Source organism: Pongo abelii, chromosome 15 (assembly GCF_028885655.2).
Source record: "Pongo abelii isolate AG06213 chromosome 15, NHGRI_mPonAbe1-v2.0_pri, whole genome shotgun sequence".
NCBI classification, from domain to species: Eukaryota; Metazoa; Chordata; class Mammalia; order Primates; family Hominidae; genus Pongo; species Pongo abelii.
In genome coordinates this window covers 73,793,621-73,802,872 of record NC_072000.2, presented here as the reverse complement: position 1 = coordinate 73,802,872, position 9,252 = coordinate 73,793,621, and the positions used below count along the sequence as shown (strand labels likewise).

Genomic DNA, 9,252 nt, shown 5'->3' with positions numbered 1-9,252 from the left:
TGCAGGACCATTTCCAGTTTAAAAGTCTCAACAAAAAGAAATTTCTGGTCAATACTGAATCCATAAAAAGATTTAGTAAACCAGAATATCCTGCTTCTTAAGCCTTCCAGGTAGTTGAGCCCAAAGATTGCTATGTAGGCTTGCCTTTTCTCTGCTGTATGACCACATCTTCATCCAGTGAAACATTTGGCAGAGGAACATGGGGAAACTTGGTATTTCTTCACACAGCCTGCAAAGGGGCTTTCAGGGACCCAGAAGCAGAAAACTCTCAGTTCTAGAAATGTTGTTTAGGCCTTGGGTGTCTGGCATAGCACCTGAATATTACACCTCATCATATGCTTTGGTATGTGTGTCTTTAGACAAGAGCAGTTCATCAGTTCATATGTGCTCTGTTACACAGAGCTCCCTGGCATCTCTCTCTACATGCACCACCTCCCAACCTCATGGATCTTCCCAACAAACCCCCAGCCCTTCATTACTATCCCTGGTGCTGCTTTGGTTTCCAATAGGTCAGGGCTGGGACAGAGGGTAGAGTTCTTGCTATTTTCAATGCTGCCTCTCTTAAAGTCATGACAGGCTATACCCTTGAAGGTGATTCATCTCTCTTGCTCTGTCTCCCTGTCTGTCTCTGTCTCTCTCCCTCTGTCTGTCTATATTTTTACTGTAGCAGATGTTAGGATATGGAATGTGGGATGGTTTCTTTCAGAGACGCGCTGATAATGTCATCATTTGCAGTGTTATTACTTCCCAATTCATCAAATACAGTCATGTCTCAAATGAGCACAAAAACCTAGTCCAAAGTGATTTTTAAATTAGCTGTCATTTTGAAGTGTTCTTGCCTTTCTTCCTCTCCACTAGTACAATTTTTTGTTTGTTCGTTTTGTTTTGGTTTTGAGACAGTCTTACTCTATCGCCCAGGCTGAAGTGCAGTGGCGCCATCTCGGCTCATTGCAACTTCCGCCTCCTGGATTCAAGCAATTCTCATACCTCAGCCTCTCAAGTAGCTGGCATTACAGGTGCATGCCACCACACCTGGCTAAATTTGTATCTTTAGTAGTGATGGGATTTCACCATGTTGGCTAGGCTGGGCTCAAACTCCTGGCCTCAAGTTATCCACCCACCACAGCCTCCCATAGTGCTGGGACTATGAGCCATGGCACCCAGCCCTCCATTAGTACAGTACTGATGGCATATTTTTGTGTCAGACACTTACACAGTTCACAGGACTTTCTTGTGAATGATCCATATCTTCTGTGTTTGAGCACACATGTGCAAGCGTGCATGCACATACACATGTGCACACCCACCCTTACTGCTTCCAGCATCAGTGTTCTTGCAAAGGGAGGAACTATAGCCATCTTATTCTTCCAGGGAGGGCTAAGCTCTGGGAAGGCTGAGCTGCCCCTTGTAAGGTTCCATTGCTCCCACCTGCCTCCAGCCCCAAGGCTGCTTCAGGCTGTGGCTTGTGAGCATGGTGTCTGCATCTCCCAAATCCATCATCGAGCCTCATGTTGACGAAGGGTTTTCATGCTGCCACTGCACTTCTCCTTCCCAGTGCATTCTCTCACTGGGTGTCAGAGATTTACTGGGAAATAGAATTTAGATACCAAAATGCCAACATTCGGGAACATAGTATAACAGAATGACTGACGTCCACCAAATTCTGAAAATCTATTCCCTGTGGTTATCACAACTTAAGGCAAAGAGTTTGGCAAAGGAGCAAGTGTCTTGACTTATTCAAGCTATTCTCAACTTGTTCCTCTTGTCCTCTGTGAAATGGAGACAATAGATCCTATTTGGTAGGGAGTTGTTAAATCATTTAGTTCTTGGAAAGCAGTAGCACTCAATTTGTGGATACTGTTATCCTAAATTAGAGAAGATGTTAAAGGAAGGAATGGGGTAGATCGAGCTTAAGCCAGGTGGTCCTGGTGGACACCAGGCTTGAATGGTAGCCCTTTTGGGGGTAGTCCTTGCTGCGTGGCAATCTTCCAACCATTCCAAATGAGGGGCTCTGGAAAAATGGTTCCCCTGGTAATAAGCAGTAATCCTGGGGTTGTGGGGGCTGAGGGGAGGTAGGGATTTACTTGTTTACCCATTTACCTTGTTTGGCAATAAAATTGATGTCTGATAATAATTTTGGAAATTTTATTTTAAGACTTCTTAAATGATGGGTAAAGTGACAGAATACTTTAAAATTTGTGTATCTTTCTAGGGCAAAAGAGGGTGTGCTTCTGTCCTGGTGATGCCCAAATTCTATGATAGCATCTTCAGCAGGACCAAGTAGGAGAGGTTGTGGGAGAACCATTGTTCGGGAGGACTCTGGTACTACAGGGTGTGGTGGTACTTGGCAGCAATTCTGGACTGTACAGAATTCCTGTGTAGCCATCTTCTGCTATGGCCACACAGGAATGAGGAAGAGGGTCTGGGACAAGCCCAACCTGGGAGAGTGCTGATGGGCTCACTGTAGGGGTAGTGTTGGAGCAGGAAGGAGACAGCTGGATATGCCTTAGCATCACTTCATCCTCAACTAATGACTTTCCCTGAGAAGCCTCACCAAATGTCCCCAGTCTCCCTTCCTGGCCCTCTGGCCCTGTTGACAACTGCATGGAGGCTAGCTTCAGGCCTGGGTTTGTAGATGTCTATTCTCCTCTTTGGACATACATCAATACATAGAGGTGCTAACCAGGTAGGCTGGCCCATCCTGGCTCTCACTGTGCATGGGGAAGTGAGGATGAAGAGTATGGCAAGCTTCTAGGAGCTCTCCTACCTCATCACCTTTCTTCCATCCTTGGATAACCTAGAGGGACACCCTAATGGACCTCAGAGTACTCCTGAATCTTCAGCAAAATTGTACGGTAGGCAGAGTGTGCTTCCTAGGAATATCTGCTTATTTCCAGAGAACCTGCCGGGTGAGCAAATGCATGGCAGAAGGGAACAATTTGCTAATGCTGAGATTGCAGGGGTAATGATAGCCAATGTGTACTAATCACTTACACTGTGCAGGTGACTGTTTTAAGCACTTGATTCTCACAAGATTCTCTATATGGTAGGTACTGTTATTATTTCCATTTTACAGATGATAAAATTGAGGCATGAGCTTTAAGCAATTATATGCCCATAGTTACACACCCAGTGTTGAGCAAAGTCAGCTTGGATTCTCTTAGTCTGGCTGTACAGCACATGCTTTTAACCAGTATGTTCTGCTGCTTCTTGGGAATCAGTAGGAATGATATTTTATAACCAAGGGGACCTCCTGGAGCATCCCAGTGGCAGCCATTTGAATCACTGCCAGGAATATCTATGTGTAAGGCCTTCAGGGAGAAAGCTCAGATCTCATTGGAGCTTAGTGCCACCAGGTGGGTCCTGCTATCACTAAGGATGGACTGAGGCTCACTGCCCAGAGACAAGATGAGGGACTCTTGTGCTGACCCTGAAGCTTACCACATCAGGGATGATGCATATTCTAGAGCAGAGGTATTCAAAGGGTGGTCTTTGGGCCAGCAGGATCAGCATCAGATATTCGGGGGGTGGGACCCTCAATCTGTTTTCACAAGCTCTCCAGGTGATTCTGATGTGCACTTAAGGTTGAGAACCACTGCTCTAGAGTTATGCTTTCCAATTCAATAGTCTCTAGCCACATATGCCTATTTAAATTTAAATTAGTTAAATTTTGTGATAGCAACAGAAAATGAAAAAAAAGTAAGTTAATTAAATTTAAGTAAAACTAAAAATTTAGCTCCTCCTCAGTCACACTAGCCACACGGCAAGCACTCAGCAGCCACATATGGGTGGTGGCTAGCATAGATATAGAATGTTTCCATCATCACAGAAATTTCTGTTGGGTAGCCCTGCTCGAGAACCTTGCTACTCCAGAGTGTGGTCCACAGACCAGCAGCACTGGTCTTAAATTTATTAGAAATGAAAAACTCAGGCTGGGCTTGGTAGCTCATGCCTCTAATCCCAGCACTTTGGGAGATCAAGACAGGTGGATCACCTGAGGTCAGGAGTTCGAGACCAGCCTGGCCAACATGGCAAAACCCCCATCTCTACTAAAAATACAAAAATTAGTCAGGCATGGTGGTGGGTGCCTGTAATCCCAGCTACTTGGGAGGCTGAGGCATCAGAATTTCTTGAACCCGGGAGGTGGAGGTTGCAGTGAACTGTGATGGCACCACTGCACTCCAGACTTGGTGACAGAGTGAGACTCCATAAAAAAGAAAGAAAGAAGGAAAGAAAAAGAAAGAAGGAAAGAAAGAAAGAGAAAGAAAAGAAAGGGAAAGAGGGAGGGAGGGAGGGAGGAAGGAAGAAAGAAAAAGAAAAAGAAGAAAGAAAGGGAGGGAGGGAGGGAGGAAGGAAGGAAGGGAAATGAAGAGCTCAGACTCCACCCCAGACCTTCTGAATCCAAGTCTGCTTTTTCTTTTCTTTCTCTTTTTCTTTTGCAAGGTCCCCAGGTGATTCGTGTTGCACATTAAAGTTTGAGAAGCACTGCTCTAGAGGGCAAGTCCAACTCAAGGGCGGTTTGTATGTGTGATTGATTAACTCCCGCTGGTAGATTCTCCCTCCTCTACCTCCTTGTTCATTGGTAATTATTTACTTTATGGCAAATTTGTGTCATTTGTGGCTAGGCTTCAACTTCCTAGGCCACCAGATTACAATATTGTGGAGCTTGAAGGGAAGTTAGATGCCATCCATCTGTCTATTTGAATAATAGGAATAAGGCCCCTCTCCTGGCCAGAAATTTTGCTCTAGACCCTCCACGCATTCTGATCTTATTGCGGGTGGTTACAAGTGTCCAGGACTTGGTTTCCAACTATCACTAGGTATGTAGTTTTCCAGAAGACTTCATTCTGCTAAAGGCAGAAAATTTTTTAAATCAATTTTAGAGCATTTAATAAAAATCTCCCCTTTGCTCTCTCCATCTTCAGGCTGCCAGCTGTCTTTTTATTTTCTGGGCATTGTCTATACTCAGTATTCCCACTCATAACTGACTACTTCTTCACATATAGGTGCCTGTTTTCATTATCACATGAAGCCAGGGGATTGTGTTGGAAAGTCTGGCAGTTCACCTGTTTCCTTCCTGGAAAGGGAAATCCAGTGGGCTTAATCTCACCTGATCAACAGGTGGCATTTACCAGACAAGCCCCTCTTGCCTCCTGCTTGCAATTCACAACAAAAGGGTATGAGGATTGAAGCAGTCTCATTGTTTGATGTGGATTCAGCCAAAAGCTCTGGGCCTGGGTTTCACAGTCTGCCTCTGCTGCCCTAGGTGGGTCTAGAGTTCTGCCTGGACTCCCACTTCTTACAGCCACTAGAAGAAGTGGAAACAAAGAAAGCAGGGAGGGAAGTGTGCAAAACCTCTGGGAAGGGAAAGGGCTGGTTTACAAGAGGTTATTAAAATAAGTAAAAGCATCTTTATGTTCAAAAAAGAAGAGAATGCAGTGAGAGCATCGAAATAAGGAAATAAAAAAGGAGAGGCTGGGAAATACTAGTCTGATGCCACAGACAGAAAAATTCAGGCGGGATGTATATCTCAAGAGGCTGAGGATGGCTAAATAAGCCCATGCCTCAACAGAAAAATAAGAGGCCCATCACTACAGCCATCTTAAAGCAGCTGAATCAAGATCCAGGGAGGAGGAAGGAGAGGGCAGATGCCTCAGAACCTGATAGTTGCTATTTAGGTCCTGATGCAAAATGCGTTCATAGTCTGTAGATGTCATATGTACATAGATAAGGGTAAGCACAGACTTTTCAAAAGTTGCCAAAACTTCTCATAAGAAGAATGGCTCTTCCCATTATCCTCTCCTTCCCTTTGCCATCTTTTCTTTTCCCCTGGAGCTGCTACCATGAAGGTCAAGTTGTACAGTTTTAGCAAGTACAAGGTCTACCCTAGACATGGAAGGTGCTACACCAGGATGGACAGGGAGGTTTTCCAGTTTCTTAATGTAAAGTACAAGTCAGCTTTCCTTTCCAAGAGGGACCGTTGGTAGATAAACCGGATTGTCCTCTACAGAAGAAAGCACAAAAAGGGACATTTGGAAGAAATTCAGAAGAAAAGAAACTGCCAAGCAGTCAGATTCCAGGGGGCCATTGGTGGTGCATCTCTTGCTGATCTAATGGCCAAGAGGAATCAGAAATTTGAAGTTAAAAAGGCTCAACAAGAACAAGCTCGCAGGGCTGCTCAGGAAGCAAAATAGGCTAAGCAAGCATCGAAAAAGATCCTCAAGGGCGTCCCCTAAGCAAAAGATTGTGAAGCCTGTGAAAGTTTCAGCTCCCCAACTTGGTGGAAAAATGCTAAGTTGGCAGATCAGATTTTTTGTTTTGTTTTGTTTTTCTGAGACAGAGTCTCACACTCTGTTGCCCAGGCTGGAGTCCAGTGGCGTGATCTTGGCTCACTGCAGCCTAAACTTCCCCGGGCTCAGGTGATCCTCCCACATCAGCTTCCCAAGTAGCTGGGACTATAGGCTCATGCTACTACACCTGGCTAATTTTTAAATTTTTTGTAAAGATGGAGTTTTGCCACATTGCCTAGGCTGATCTCTAATTCCTAGGCTCAAGTGATCTGCCCACCTCAGCCTTCAAAGTGCTGGGATGAAAAGCATGAGCCACCATGTCTGGCCCAGTTCAGATTTTAAATAAACATTGTACTATATTAAAAAAGAATGTACAAGTAATACAAATATATCATTTCTTGTGCTTGTGATCAAACCAATTAACATATCTTTGGAGTCCATTAGAAGATACCTTTTCTCTATATGGGCATGGGAATGGATCTAGTCTCTACCTCAAGGAATAGAAAGACTATACAAACCTTCTCAAGGAAAAGGCAGTATGCTTTGTAGCTTTCAGGGCATAATTAGTAGCATATACATCATTTGGAAGATGAAGACAACGTGGACACAGAGTACCAGGATTTAGAATAACTTAGAAGGGAAGAGATTATATCAGGCAAGAGAAAATCTATTAATGATTTTCTTTAATGATCTTATCTAAGCCTGATGAAAGTGTCAAGTCACCCCAAAGCTTTCAATTAGGTTGAACAATATGAAATTGTCAATATTCAACTGTTTTTGACCTACAAAGCTGCAGACAGTGGTGTGGCAGGTGCCCTAAATTGGCTGTCTGAAGTCCTTGCAGGAACTAGGGGTGGGAGGGTAGAGGGGGTGCCCAGGTGGCTAGGACATCTAGGCCCCATGAGGAACTGGCACAGATGGGTAAAGGGCAGCCTGATGGCATACATAAGCAGAGGGCAGCTTTTCTGTCTGCATGAAGCATAAATTTACATCAGTGCATCTAAATGGCTGAGAGCCCACTTGGTCTCCTCCCACAGATTGGGCTGCATGGCAATTCATTTCCCTAGATCTGCAAACTTCTGCAGAGGCTATGGCCTTCTGTCTGCCACAAGCTCCCAGGAGTCCTGCAGGAACCAAGGCAACCAGCAAGCTGCTGCCTGCACAGAATACCAAACAGCAAACAGCAGTGCAGGCTCCCATCCCTCTGCCGCGGCTGGCTTCCCTGGCACTAGCTCTGTCCTCCAAGAGCCCTTTCTTTTCCTCCATTGTGGCTTTTCTACAAACCCACTTGTTACCAGGTGGCAGAAATACACCCACAGTTCAACAATATGTTTCTAAAACCTTCTCCATGACAACGCAGAGCAATGAGCAGGCTGCCAGATCAGAGCCAGCCAGAGAGAGGCCCTGGGGGCAGACAGTATAGAAACAGCACAGAGCAGCCAGGGATGCCAGAATTCTACTTTGGCAGTAAGGCAGCCTGGGGGCTAACACCCCAAATTCTGGGACAGCAGTCAGAAGACCGAGTAGACCAAGGAAGCAGTGAATATATGTCTATGGATGCCCAACAATGATGATTTATAAACCTTTATTACAACACAGAAGCCAAATGGTTCAGAGCAGCTTGGACTTTCTTTCTCCTTGAAAGATCTTTTGGCCGGGCGCGGTGGCTCATGCCTGTAATCCCAGCACTTTGGGAGGCCGAGGTGGGCGGATCACTTGAGGCCAGGAGTTTGAGACCAGCATGGCCAACATGGCAAATACAACTAAATCTAAATACTACTAAAAATACAAAAATTAGCCAAGCATGGTGGCACACATCTGTAATCCCAGCTACTCAGGAGGCTGAGGTGGGAGAGTTGCGTCAACCTGGGAAGTGAAGGAAGGTTGCAGGAAGCCAAGATCGCACCACTGCACTCCAGCCTGAGTGACAGAGTAAGACTCCATCTCAAAAGAAAGAAAGGAAGGAAAGAAGGCAAGGCAAGGAAAGGAAAGGAAGAGAAAGAGAGAGAGAAAGAAAGAAAGAAGAAAAGAAGGAAGGAAAGAAAGAAAAGAAATAAGACAGAGAAAGGAAGGAAGGAATAAAGAAAGAAAAAGGAAGGAAGGAAGGAAGAAATAAAGAAAAAGAAAGGAAGGAAGGGAGGGAAGAGAAGGAAGGGAAAGAAAGAAAGGGCCCGGCGCGGTGGCTCATGCCTGTAGTCTCAGCACTTTGGGAGGCTGAGGCGGGGGTGTTATGAGGTCAGGAGTTCCTGACCATCCTGGCTAACATGGTGAAACCCCATCTCTGCTAAAAATACAAAAAATTAGCCGGACATGGTGGCACATGCCTGTAATCCCAGCTACTTGGGAGGCTGAGGCAGGAGAATCGCTTTAACCCAAGAGGCGGAGGTTGCAGTGAGCCAAGATTGCACCATTGCACTCCAGCTTGGCGACAGAGCAAGCCGCCATTTAAAAAAAAAAAAAAAAAAGAAGGAAGGAAGGAAAGAGGAGAGAGGAGAGAGAACGTATGAGAAACCAACAAAGACAGACATCAGTTTTTCAATGGGCTGCCATTGCCTTGTGATGGGACCAACTATTTATAAATCAAAATGTTGCCAGGCAGCTGGGTGTGGTGGCTCACGCCTGTAATCCCAGCACTTTGGGAGGCCAAGGCAGGGAGATCACCTGAGATCAGGAGTTCGAGACCAGCCTGGACAACATGGTGAAACCCCATCTCTACTAAAAATAAAAATTAGCTTGGCGTGGTGGCACATGCCTGTAATCCCAGCTACTCGGGAGGCTGAGGCAGGAGAATTTCTTGAACCTGGGAGACGGAGGTTGCAGTGAGCTGAGATCGCACCATTGCACTCCAGCCTGGGTGACAGAGCGAGTCTCCACCTCAAAAAAAACAAAAAAAAATGTTGCCAGGCATGATGGCTCACTCCTGTAATCCCTACCCTTTGGAAGGTCAAGGCAGGAGGATCAC

At 45.5% G+C, this 9,252-nt stretch overlaps 1 pseudogene; it reads left to right on the top strand.

Annotated features, from left to right (window-relative positions):
* The first annotated feature begins 4,358 nt into the window (after positions 1-4,358).
* Positions 4,359-7,125, top strand: LOC129049784 (large ribosomal subunit protein eL24-like; annotated as a pseudogene).
* The last annotated feature ends 2,127 nt before the right edge of the window (positions 7,126-9,252 follow it).